This window comes from Microcaecilia unicolor, chromosome 5, assembly GCF_901765095.1.
Source record: "Microcaecilia unicolor chromosome 5, aMicUni1.1, whole genome shotgun sequence".
NCBI lineage: Eukaryota > Metazoa > Chordata > Amphibia > Gymnophiona > Siphonopidae > Microcaecilia > Microcaecilia unicolor.
The window spans coordinates 125,873,332-125,884,217 of record NC_044035.1 but is presented as its reverse complement, the minus strand read 5'-3'; positions in this window follow the sequence as shown (position 1 = coordinate 125,884,217).

Sequence of the window (10,886 nt, the reverse complement as noted above, 5' to 3'; positions counted from 1 at the left end):
GCAGAATATTGTGTTGTTCACAGCCCCACTGCTGATTAGTCCTTATCTCCCAACCTGTGAACATAATGGAGCATCAATCACTTTGATTTAATGTATTGTAGTATCTCTATATATAAAAGGCACCACCAACATTCTAAATGAAGCCTCCAGCCGGAAGTGTGAAGGGGGAGAGATATCCGGTTTCCCCATGAGTGTCTGCCCCACCCTCACTCTCTCTGTAACACAAACAGTGAAGGAAAACACAGCAAAGCACAAAATCAAATCGCTCTCTCTGTAACAGTGAAGGACTCAGAGGGGGGAGGGGAGAGAGGGCAGAAGCCCTCACTATCTCTGTAACACAAACACAGCACAGCAGGAAACGTAACACTGAAGGACTCGACTCCGAGGGGGGAGGGGACAGAGAGGACAGACAGCACAGGGGAAGGGAGAGAGGGCAGAGGGCAGGGACACACACACTCCCACATGCACACAGAAGAAAACCTTGCTAGCCCCCGTTTCATTTGCATCAGAAATGGGGCTTTTTTACTAGTGTAATATAATAACTTAGAACTCTTTGTTCAAACAGCTCATACTCCTATTAATGTTGTGCAATAGGAGTAGTTTTGGCTGATCTCTCTATTTCACAGTACTAGTAAGGGGAAGAGTTTGGTACTAACACAAGTGATCATTTCTTTGGAAAATAATCTGTGCAGTACTATTACAAATATTTAACCAATTGAAGAGTTTGAGTTCATATGCCAGATTAAATATTATCTTATCCTGCAATGTCATGCTTTGTAGCAAATTGACTCATGTTTTGTGAGTCCATGACCATGAAAATTTCTCAGACACAAATATTGCCAGCAGCATTTCTATGCTTTTTTTTTTCAGGAAAAAGTCCAGATCTTGAACTTTAAATACATGGTGAGGAAGACTGCATCTTTTATTGTGCACAGTAAATGCATTGGTTCTCCATGGATCAAAGATGAATTGTAGGTACAGGTTGCTGTGATTAATGTTAAAAAGCAATCAGAATGACAAACTATCATGTTCATTGCCACAGAAATCATGGGCTGTGACATATGCTGTAGCGGCTGATTGTCGCATAACTGCACTCTGATCTAGATGTATGCACCCCTTCTTATACCTATGCATCCTATAATATGTGCTGCTGCTGCATCAACCACCTTCTTTGGTTGATATTGTGTAATGTGATATAGGACACGACAAACACAGAAGAATAAAAACTTCCGCACAGGGGTCCTTTTACTAACATGCACTGAAAAATGGCCTGCGGTAGTGTAGGCGTGGGTTTTGGGCATGCGCAGATCCATTTTTCAGCGTGCCTGCAAAAATTGTTTGCCAAAAATGGATGTGCGGCAAAATAAAAATTGGCACGCGTCCATTTTGGGTCTGAGACCTTACCACCAGCCATTGACTTAGCAGTAAGGTCTCTCAGATTAACCATGCGGTAATCGCCTACACGTGTCAAGTCAGAGTTACCGCCCGATTTTCGCCATGCACCAGAAAATAAAATATATTTCCTGGCGCGCATAGCAGACGCAAGTAAAAAATGAAATTACTGCATGGGCCACACAGTAGCGGGTGGTAACTCCGAATTGTTGCATGTTGGACACATGTAGGCTGTGTTGAATTTTTGTAGCTTGTGATGTGGTGCATTCCTCTCCATAGTGAGTATAGGAGGTGTGGTTCGGTTTATGCTAGGGATTTTGTACAATTTTTTATTTATTAGATTCCATAAATAACTTTTGGTTTCATTTCTTTTGGGAATAGTTGGTTTAGAAGCAGAAATAAAATTAAAATAATGTTATTTAGGACCTCTTTTACCAAACCGTGCTAGTGATTCCTGCCCAGCAATGTCGATGAAGCCCATTCAAAGTGAATGGTCTTCATTGGCTTTGCCATGCCAGAAATTGCTATCTCAGTTTGGTAAAAGGGGCCCTTAGCTTGCATAATGGTGCTTTGTTTAATTAAATCTAATGGACATATAAGTACCTTATTACTTGGGGTAACGTCTTCAAATTAGTTTAGCACACACCATGCAGGAATAGACCTTACTCCTAAGCTAAGCTAGGTTGTCAATGCATTCAGTCTATCAGATTTACTGCTAATGCTCCTCTCAACACTTTCATTATGCCAGAGCCTCCTTCTAGTGTTTGTAAGATGTACTATGTACTGCAACATATAGGGCTAGATTCTATATATGGTGCCAAAAAATTTGGTTAAAGAGTTTGTACTTTGTTTAAAAGTTTCCCAGTATTGTTACTATTGCCAAAAAAAGTAGCACAGAAAAAGTGCTATTTATAAGCTGTGCTTAAAGTTAGGCGCAGCTTAATGAATAGTGCTTACACCTGGAAATTGCACCTAACTTTAGGAGTTGCCATTTGCACCAACTGAAATGTGGTGCAAATATACGTGCCTACATTTGGGGCCCTGTTTACTAAGCAGCTCTGTAGGTGCGCTATCGTTTTTGGCACTCACTAATTCTAGAGACATCCATAGGAATATATGGGTATCTCTTAGCGTGTGCTAAATTTTAGCGCACACTAAAAATGCTAGCTTGCCTTAGTAAACAGGGTCCTTGGTGTGTATTTCTATTATTCTATTACAATGTGCGTTAATTTTAGGAATCTCCCCATTACGGCTATGTCCCTCCCATTTCCACGCCCCTTTTTATAGATCATACCTAAATTTTAGGCATGGATCCTGTGCCTAAATTTGCATGTATAAATGCCAATTAAATTTAATTAGTGCCAATAATTGCTTGTTAAAAACCAATTACTGGCACCAATTAGCTCATTATTCAATTACATTGCACACATGAATTGGGCACATGCCCAAATTTGCACACCCAATTTTTGGTGACTTTTATAGAATTAGGGGGATAAGGTATACTTCGACTTTCCCTGTAATCAGGTCAGTGGTGGAAAACAAAACAGCAGATCAATATAACATCCAAAGATTTTATTAATGATACCAGAATAATGCCCGACACAGGCCATGTTTCGCCCAAAAAGGCCTGTTTTGTTTTCCACATTGGAATTTGCAGATCCTTTGCCTTGTTGTTTTTTGGGACCATCAGGTCAGTGGTGCATATAAAAATTATATAAATTTTGTATCCTTTCATTACATTTTTTTGGTGTCTATCATTTGATACTTGAGGATCTTCCTTTCTCCACACATAATACAGTATAGTTGCTTGTTATCAACATTCTATTATTAATGCCATTCTTTTGTTTTCTTGATTCCAGCCTTTTATCAGTGGGAATGGAAGCCCCAGGTGACTACAGTTCTGTTAGGGTTGTGATCTCAATGTTTTTCTAGCGCAGCAATATTATAGTGTTTGCGCAGTTTCCAATGCCTTTCTGCATATGTGCTGTTGACATCAATGCATCACAACCATTGATGAGATGTATACCATTTCCAATTCAGTGCTACAGAATCTGCATGTGTCTGTTTTACCATTTTTCTCCGTGCTGTCAGTGGACCATATAATCTGTAGTCCATTATCCTGTACTGCACTTATTATGGTTAGATTAAAATTTGTTTCTCCTTAACCATGCATGTATCTAAAGTAACTATTTCCTGCTGTATTTCTGCTTTAGTCATTTGTTTTTTCTTGTTTGTTGGTCTAATTCATTCATGAGGTTTTTCCTCTTGTTTTCTGAACTTTGTGGTTTCTTTCCCTTTATGTGCTGGTGAATTCTCAATTATGTTGGTGCTGCTAGTGTTCAGGAGATTATGATAAATAGCTCTTTATTTCTATAAGACCCCTACTACTTTCAACTCTTAGGGCCCTGTTTACTAAGGCGCGTTAGTGTTTTTAACGCGCCTACAATTAGCGTGTGCATTAACTGTGTAGGCGCCTATATGGATATTGTAGGTACATACACAATTAATGTGCATACATGGTTAATGCGCGTTAAAGGTGCTAACGCATCTATAAAGCTGCTTAGTAAACAGGGCCCTTGGGATGTACAACCTTGGCATACATTGGCTCTTATAGAATACTTGGTAGGCATGGAGGAATTTTTTTGTACTCATTTTTAAAGATTTTTACTGGGACAGTTTACTCTTCCAAAGATGTATAAGAGCATGGGAACTCCAAGCTAAATTATAGCTTGTATCTTATACTGTTCTCTTAAAGGTCTTCTCAACAGCATTTTCAATGCTCTGTAGTAATTTTTGTTAACCTTTTCTCTCAGTAATTTGTGCTGGATTGTTGCACTTTCTTCTGCTTTTAGATAATTATAAATGATCATGAACAGGAAGGAGTATATGTTACGGTCTTCTTTCAGAGAAATGTTTTCAGTTTCCTCTTAGGTTTTCATTAAGGAAGGTTGGCTTTGCATGTTTGTCCTGACCAAAGGTCATCCTGATGTCATCTGACAACTATTCACTACTAAGGGCCCTGTTTACTAACATTATTATTATTATTTATTGCATTTGTATCCCACATTATCTCACCCATTTGCAGGCTCAATGTGGCTTACATAGTTTTGTAATGACATTGTCATTCCAGAATATCAGATACAGTTAGTAGTGTGAAGAGATTAAGTAGGGAAGAAAGAGGAAGTGATTGAGCGGGTGATAGTAGAAGTGGATTTTCATAACTGGTTGGGTTGGGAGAGTGAGTTAGTGAAGCTGTTGGTTCTCGTTGTAGGCCTTGTTGAAGAAGTGTGTCTTCAGAGATTTGCGAAAGTTATTTATTTCGACAATTGATTTCAGGTCTATGGGTAGAGCATTCCATATTTGCGTGCTCGTGTAGGAGAAGGTGGTGGCATGCATCAGCTTGTATTTTAGTCCTTTACAGCTGGGGAAGTTCAAATTGAGAAATTTGCGGAATGTTCTTGTGGCGTTTCTGGGAGGCAGGTCCACTAGGTTCAGCATGTAGATCGGGGCGTCTGCGTGGATAATTTTGTGTACAATCGTACATATCTTGAACGCAATGCGTTCTTTAAGTGGGAGCCAGTGCAGTTTCTCTCTTAGGGGTTTTGCACTTTCATATTTAGTTTTTCCAAATATGAGTCTGGCGGCCGTATTCTGGGCTGTTTGGAGTTTTTTGATAGTCTGTTCTTTGCATATAGTGCATTGCAGTAATCCAGGTGGCTTATTACCATTGACTGTACTAGGGTGCGGAAGACATATCTTGGGAAGAATGGTTTTACTCTTTTGAGTTTCCACATGGTGTGGAACATCTTTTTCGTTGTGTTCTTCACGTGGGTATCGAGAGTGAGGTTTCGATCAATAGTAACTCCAAGAAATTCCAGGTTTTGTGAGACTGGAAGAAAGCAGTATGGTGTGATTATGGTAGAGAAGTTTTTTGTGTTATGTTGGGAGATGAGTACAAGACATTGTGTTTTTTCTGCGTTAAGTTTTAGTTGGAATGCATCCGCTCAGGTGTGCATGATTTGGAGGCTTTGGTTGATCTCGTTGGTGATTTCATTTAGATCATGTTTGAACGGGATGTAGATTGTGACATTGTCTGCATATATGTAAGGATTGAGGTTTTGATTGGCTAGCAGTTTGGCTAATGGTATCATCATTAGGTTGAATAAGGTTGGTGATAGGGGGGATCCTTGGGGTACTCCACATTCGGGTGTCCATGGGGGTGATCTGTCCGTGTTCGTTGTTACTTGGTATGATCTTGTGGTTAGGAATCCTTTAAACCACTTGATTACTGTGCCTCCTACTCCAAAGTATTCTAGTATATGTAGTAGTATTTCATGATTAACCATGTTGAAGGCACTGGACATGTCGAATTGTAGGACGAGTATGTTGTTACCAGTTGCGATTGCTTGTGTGAATGAGTTCATTGCGGCTACTAGAACAGTTTCTGTGCTGTGGCTTGTCCGAAATCCTGATTGAAATTTGTGCAGGATTGAGTGTTTATTTAGGTATTCAGTGAGTTGTTTCGTCACTATGCCTTCCATGAGTTTGGTTATGAGTGGGATAGATACTACTGGGCGGTAGTTGGTTAAGTCCATTGTGTTCTTCTTAGCATCTTTCGGAGGTGGGGTTAGTAGGATGTTTCCTTTATCCGTGGGAAAGAGCCCGTTTTGAAGCCTGTGATTTACGTGGCTCGTGAGGTCAGTTTTGAATTGTTTGGGTGCGGATCTTATTAGGCTGTTAGGGCAAATGTCTAGTTTGCATTGTGATTTGGTGTATTTTCCGAGCCAATGTGAGATTTCCTTTGATGAGAGCTTGTCAAAGTTGGTCCATGATCGGTCTGCTGGGCATTCCCCGGGTTTCGGGTCTAGACATTCAAGTATGTTTGTGTAGTCCGTTGTATTTGTAGGTATCATAAGTCTGAGCTTTATGATTTTTTCCTTGAAGTAATTTGCGAGATTGATTGCTGATGGGGTTTCTGTGTTGTTGGAGGTCGCTGTAGTGGTATTTAGGAGATTGTTTATGAGTGAGAAGAGTTTGTGTGTGTCTTTGTAGTTTGGTCCTATTTTGGTTTTGTAATATGTTCTTTTAGTTTGTCTGATAATGTATTTGTATTTTCTTTGTAGTTGTTTCCAGTCTTTGAGTGTGTTTTCGTCTTTTTTCTTAATCCATGCTCTTTCTAGTCTTCTGACCTGAGTTTTTAGTTCTTTCAATTCTTCGTTAAACCATGGTATTGAGTTTTTTCTGTGTGAGGTTCTGGTTTGAAGTGGTACTATATTGTCTAGTATTGTTCTGCATCTGTTATCCCATTCTTGAAGAAATTGGGGTGAGTCTGTAGGTGTTGTCCATTCCTCGGTGTAAAGTTGTTGCCAGAATATTAGTGGGTCTATTTTGCCTCTCGTAGTGTAGGTTTGTTGTTTTTGTTTTTGTTGTGTCTTTTTTGTTCTCCAGTGGAGGGAGAGGTTAACACTGTAGTGGTGAGACCATGGTCTGGCTGTCCATTTTGTGTCTGTTATTGTGAGATTTGGATCCGATGAGAATTTGTGGGTGATGATGTCTAGTGTATGTCCTTTTTTATGGGTGGGTTGTGTGTTTGGCCAGTGTATCTTCCATAATTGGAGAAAGTCTTTGCATTCGCGTACATTGCTTGAGTTAGTATCTTCAAGGTGAAGGTTGATGTCACCTGCTATGATAAGGTTCTGGGTGGACAAGCAAGTATTCGATATGAAATCTTGGAAGTGCATTTGTGAGTTTTGCCAATTGCCTGGGGGTCTGTAGAATAGGATTAGGTTTAGGTGTTCGTGTAGGTTGGGGTGGTTAATTCTGACTGAGGCTATTTCGAGTTGGGGGCGAATAGATTCTGCTGTTGTTGTGACTGTGAATTGAGATTTATTGATTATTGCTATACCTCCTCCTCTTTTTCCTTCTCTTGTCCAGTGGGTAATTTTGTATCCTGGAGGACAGAGCTCTAAGATTATTGGGTCTTTGGGGCCATGGATCCAGGTTTCGCTGATAAGGAGGAGGTCGAGATGGTCATCTGTGATCCAGTTGGTTAGTGTTGTGGTTTTATTGACTGCCGATCTGGAGTTGATGTATCCTATTTGTATTTGCTGGTAGTGATCTGTTGGATTTGAGGTAGTGCTAATTTTTATCAGTTGTCTGTCTTCTGGATGTATACATTTGTTAAGTCCTTTCATTCTTTCTTGTTGATGGTGGTTGTGGATGATAGGCATGTTGTATATGGGTTGTATGGGTGATTTGTGAATTGTGTGGGTGGTGTTGTCTATGATAGGATTTGTGGGTGCGTGGTGGATTAGGGGGAGATAGTAGGTGATTAGGAATAGTAATTTGCTGGGGCTCATATCAGTGTTCGTTGTTTAGGGAGTGTTAGTGGGTTACAGTTCAGAATTCAGTGAGTCGATATTTAGATTACAGTTTCAGATGTAATGTTATGTTATGAGGTGCCTAGTGAGCAGTTAAATTGCATGACAGATCTTGCTTCAAGGAAAGATGCTGTGGCGACCTAGCAGACAATTAGGAGACCGTTAAGAAAGACCATTAAGATGCATTACAGATCTTGCTTCAGTGACAGGAAAATGCAGTGGGCACTCTAGCAGACAATTAAAGGGCATTTGAATTACAGTTTTTGATGTGGTATTATGTGCGCTGGCTAGTCAGCGGTTAAAAGCATTATAGATCTTGCTACGGTATAGTACAGTACAGATCTTGCTACAGTACAATTTTTGATGTGGTATTACATGTACACGCATTAACCATTGTAAAAAGGATCACAGTAGACGTCGTGTCCCTCGACTGACTGACCTCTGGAACTTGACCGCTCCCGCTATCCTCATACCGGGGCCTCCTCTGGAGACGGACGCCTGCTCCACTCAGCTTTCTTTTCGAGTTCTCTAGTCCTCCAGAACCTTCCTGTAGTCAGTGGGCCTTTCTGCACCCTTTCCTGGGGGGATACAATTATTGCCTGTCCTTGTCTTCCTGGGGTTATTCCACCCTCAGGACTCTCTGGGCTAGTGCCCTTTGTAAACCCCCCCTCCCCCGGAGCCTTCTCTGGTGTGCCTTGATCCTCTAGGGGCTCCTGCCTGGCCTCACCAGCCTTTTACCACAGGGAACCACCTTGAAACCAGATTTCTATGTGGTTGCATTCATTCCGGCCTCTAGGTTTGGTCTTCCCCTTTTCCTCAGGGTGACCTCTTCCTTAATCGGCAGTCCTGGTCCTGCCTCTCCGCTGTATCCCCTGGTAACCGCCCCTCCCCTTTTCCAGCTCTCTAGGTGGGGCCCCCCAGGTCCCTCTTTTCTGGGGAGATAGCCCAGCTTCTTCGGCTGGCCCAAAACAATATGCAAATTAGCCAGTTACATGTAAATTCAGTTTATTAGCTCGGTTACAGTCTTTTCTTGGAACCTGGCTTTCCCATTCTCATTCTGACTGAGATTCACCCCCCTGAGACCATTCCCTGAGGACATCTGGGTCTCAGGGTACAACAGCCTCCTCCCCTGGATGGAACCTTCTTTTATTCACATTAACCTTACGGTCCCATCCTCCACCCCACGGCTGTTGGTTCTTCTAAACACTTTCCCAAGCTTAAAACAGTTCTTCCAGCTTATAAGTTCACTTCTTCCTACACAGGTCAATCTTCCATTTCAAACTTTTCTCCTTGCCCTGTTGCCTAAACACATAGTCTATACTTCTTATCCTGGGACACACAGTACCTCTGGGTTGTTCTTGACTCCCCATCTTTTCCTTTGGGGACACACAGGGCCATAGGGCACAGCCAGGCTTTCTCCTGGGGGGAGAACCCTCCTCTCTTTCGGGCAAAACCTCTCCCCTCTGCTAAGAGGAAGCTATTTATGAGGTGTCCAATAAACCTCCCCACCTCTTGAAACCTCGCCCCTCTGGTTCCAGAAAGATCTGGCCTAGAAGCCTCTCCTCACTCCCCACAGCTATCTCTCTGGAGCTCCCTCTACTGGCCCATACATGCCCATACTCAGCTCGATCCCTGGAGCTCCCTCTAGTGGCCAGAATGGGCATTTTCCCAATTTCAGTGGGCGAGCGCCCTCTGGCGGTCTCCTCCTGTAAGGGCAGACACTGTGGTTATCACACCATGTAGGCACCTACAATATCCCTATAGGTGCGTGCTAATTGTAGGTGTGTTAAAAACGCTAACGCGCCTTAGTAAACAGGGCCCTAAGAGTTGTACCAACATATGGCAATCAGTGGAACTGTAGAGTTGCAAATTATCGACAAATAGATGTGATATTTTCTGGGACTCATTAGTACCGCAGAAGTAAAGCTGTATTGCCCAATGAGTTAATAAGAGCATTTACTGGATTTACAAAAAAAGAGTGGTGGCAAGAAATCTCCTTGAAATATTCTTTACTGAATCTTGATGTTAGAATGACACATTGTCCATGTTCACATTTCAGATAAATTGTAGTCTCCACACTGTGATAGTGAAAGGTATGAGCCAATTATAAATAAATAAATAAATAAAATTAAACTGAAATAATGCACTCAATGTACTCAATCAGTCCAGTCTCTATGTTTCAAATTAGTTTGTTTGCAAATTTAGGGTCAAGAAAAAGCTTGGCGGGCATGGTATGTCCTGAATTGTAACTAATTTCTTTGCTTTTTGAGTAATTAGTAATTATAAGGGGGTCTTTTACTAAAGTGTGGTTAAATTTTGAACTTACTGGCCCGGATTCTATATATGGCAACTAAAGTTACACATGCAAATATGGCAGTGCGGCCAAATTGCGCATGCAACTTAATTAACAAGCGAATCGACGCCAATAATTGGCCAATAACCGGCACTAATTGGCAGTCATTAAAATTTACGTGCATAACTTAGCGTATTTTGTAAAATGGTGCATGTAAATTCTAATGTGTGGATCTCAAAAGGGGGCATAGCCATGGGAGGGGCATGGGTGGGTTGTGGGTATTCCTAAAAATTATGTGCAGTGTTGTAGAATATGCCTGATATGCGCCTAAGGCTTGGGCATTTACACTAGGTTTTAGTTGGCATACATGGAGGCATATTTTCAAAGCACTTTGGGAGGCTAAGTTCCATAGGTTTCTATGGAACTTTGGGAGGCTAAGTGCTTTGAAAATAAGCCTCATGGTCATGCCGAAATTTCAGTCATGGGGACAGGTGCTATGTGTATTCTATACAGTGCTTTTTTTGTAGAAAAAAAGGTGCCGGTACTCATTATGGCCGGGGTCACCACATATGGCTCCACCCCTATGATAGCCACACCCACATTAACCACACCCCCTATACCAGCCATGGCGCATATAAACAGACATCATTGAAAATATTACAGTACTATAGGAGACAAAAATAACGTGATTTGCTAAGTAGTAGTAGTAGTATACCCAGTGCAAAATAAGACAGCCAATGTAAATTCTCAAATTGGACATATTACAAACACTAAAATGAAAATAAAATGATTTTTTTTCTACCTTGTTGTCTGGTGACTGT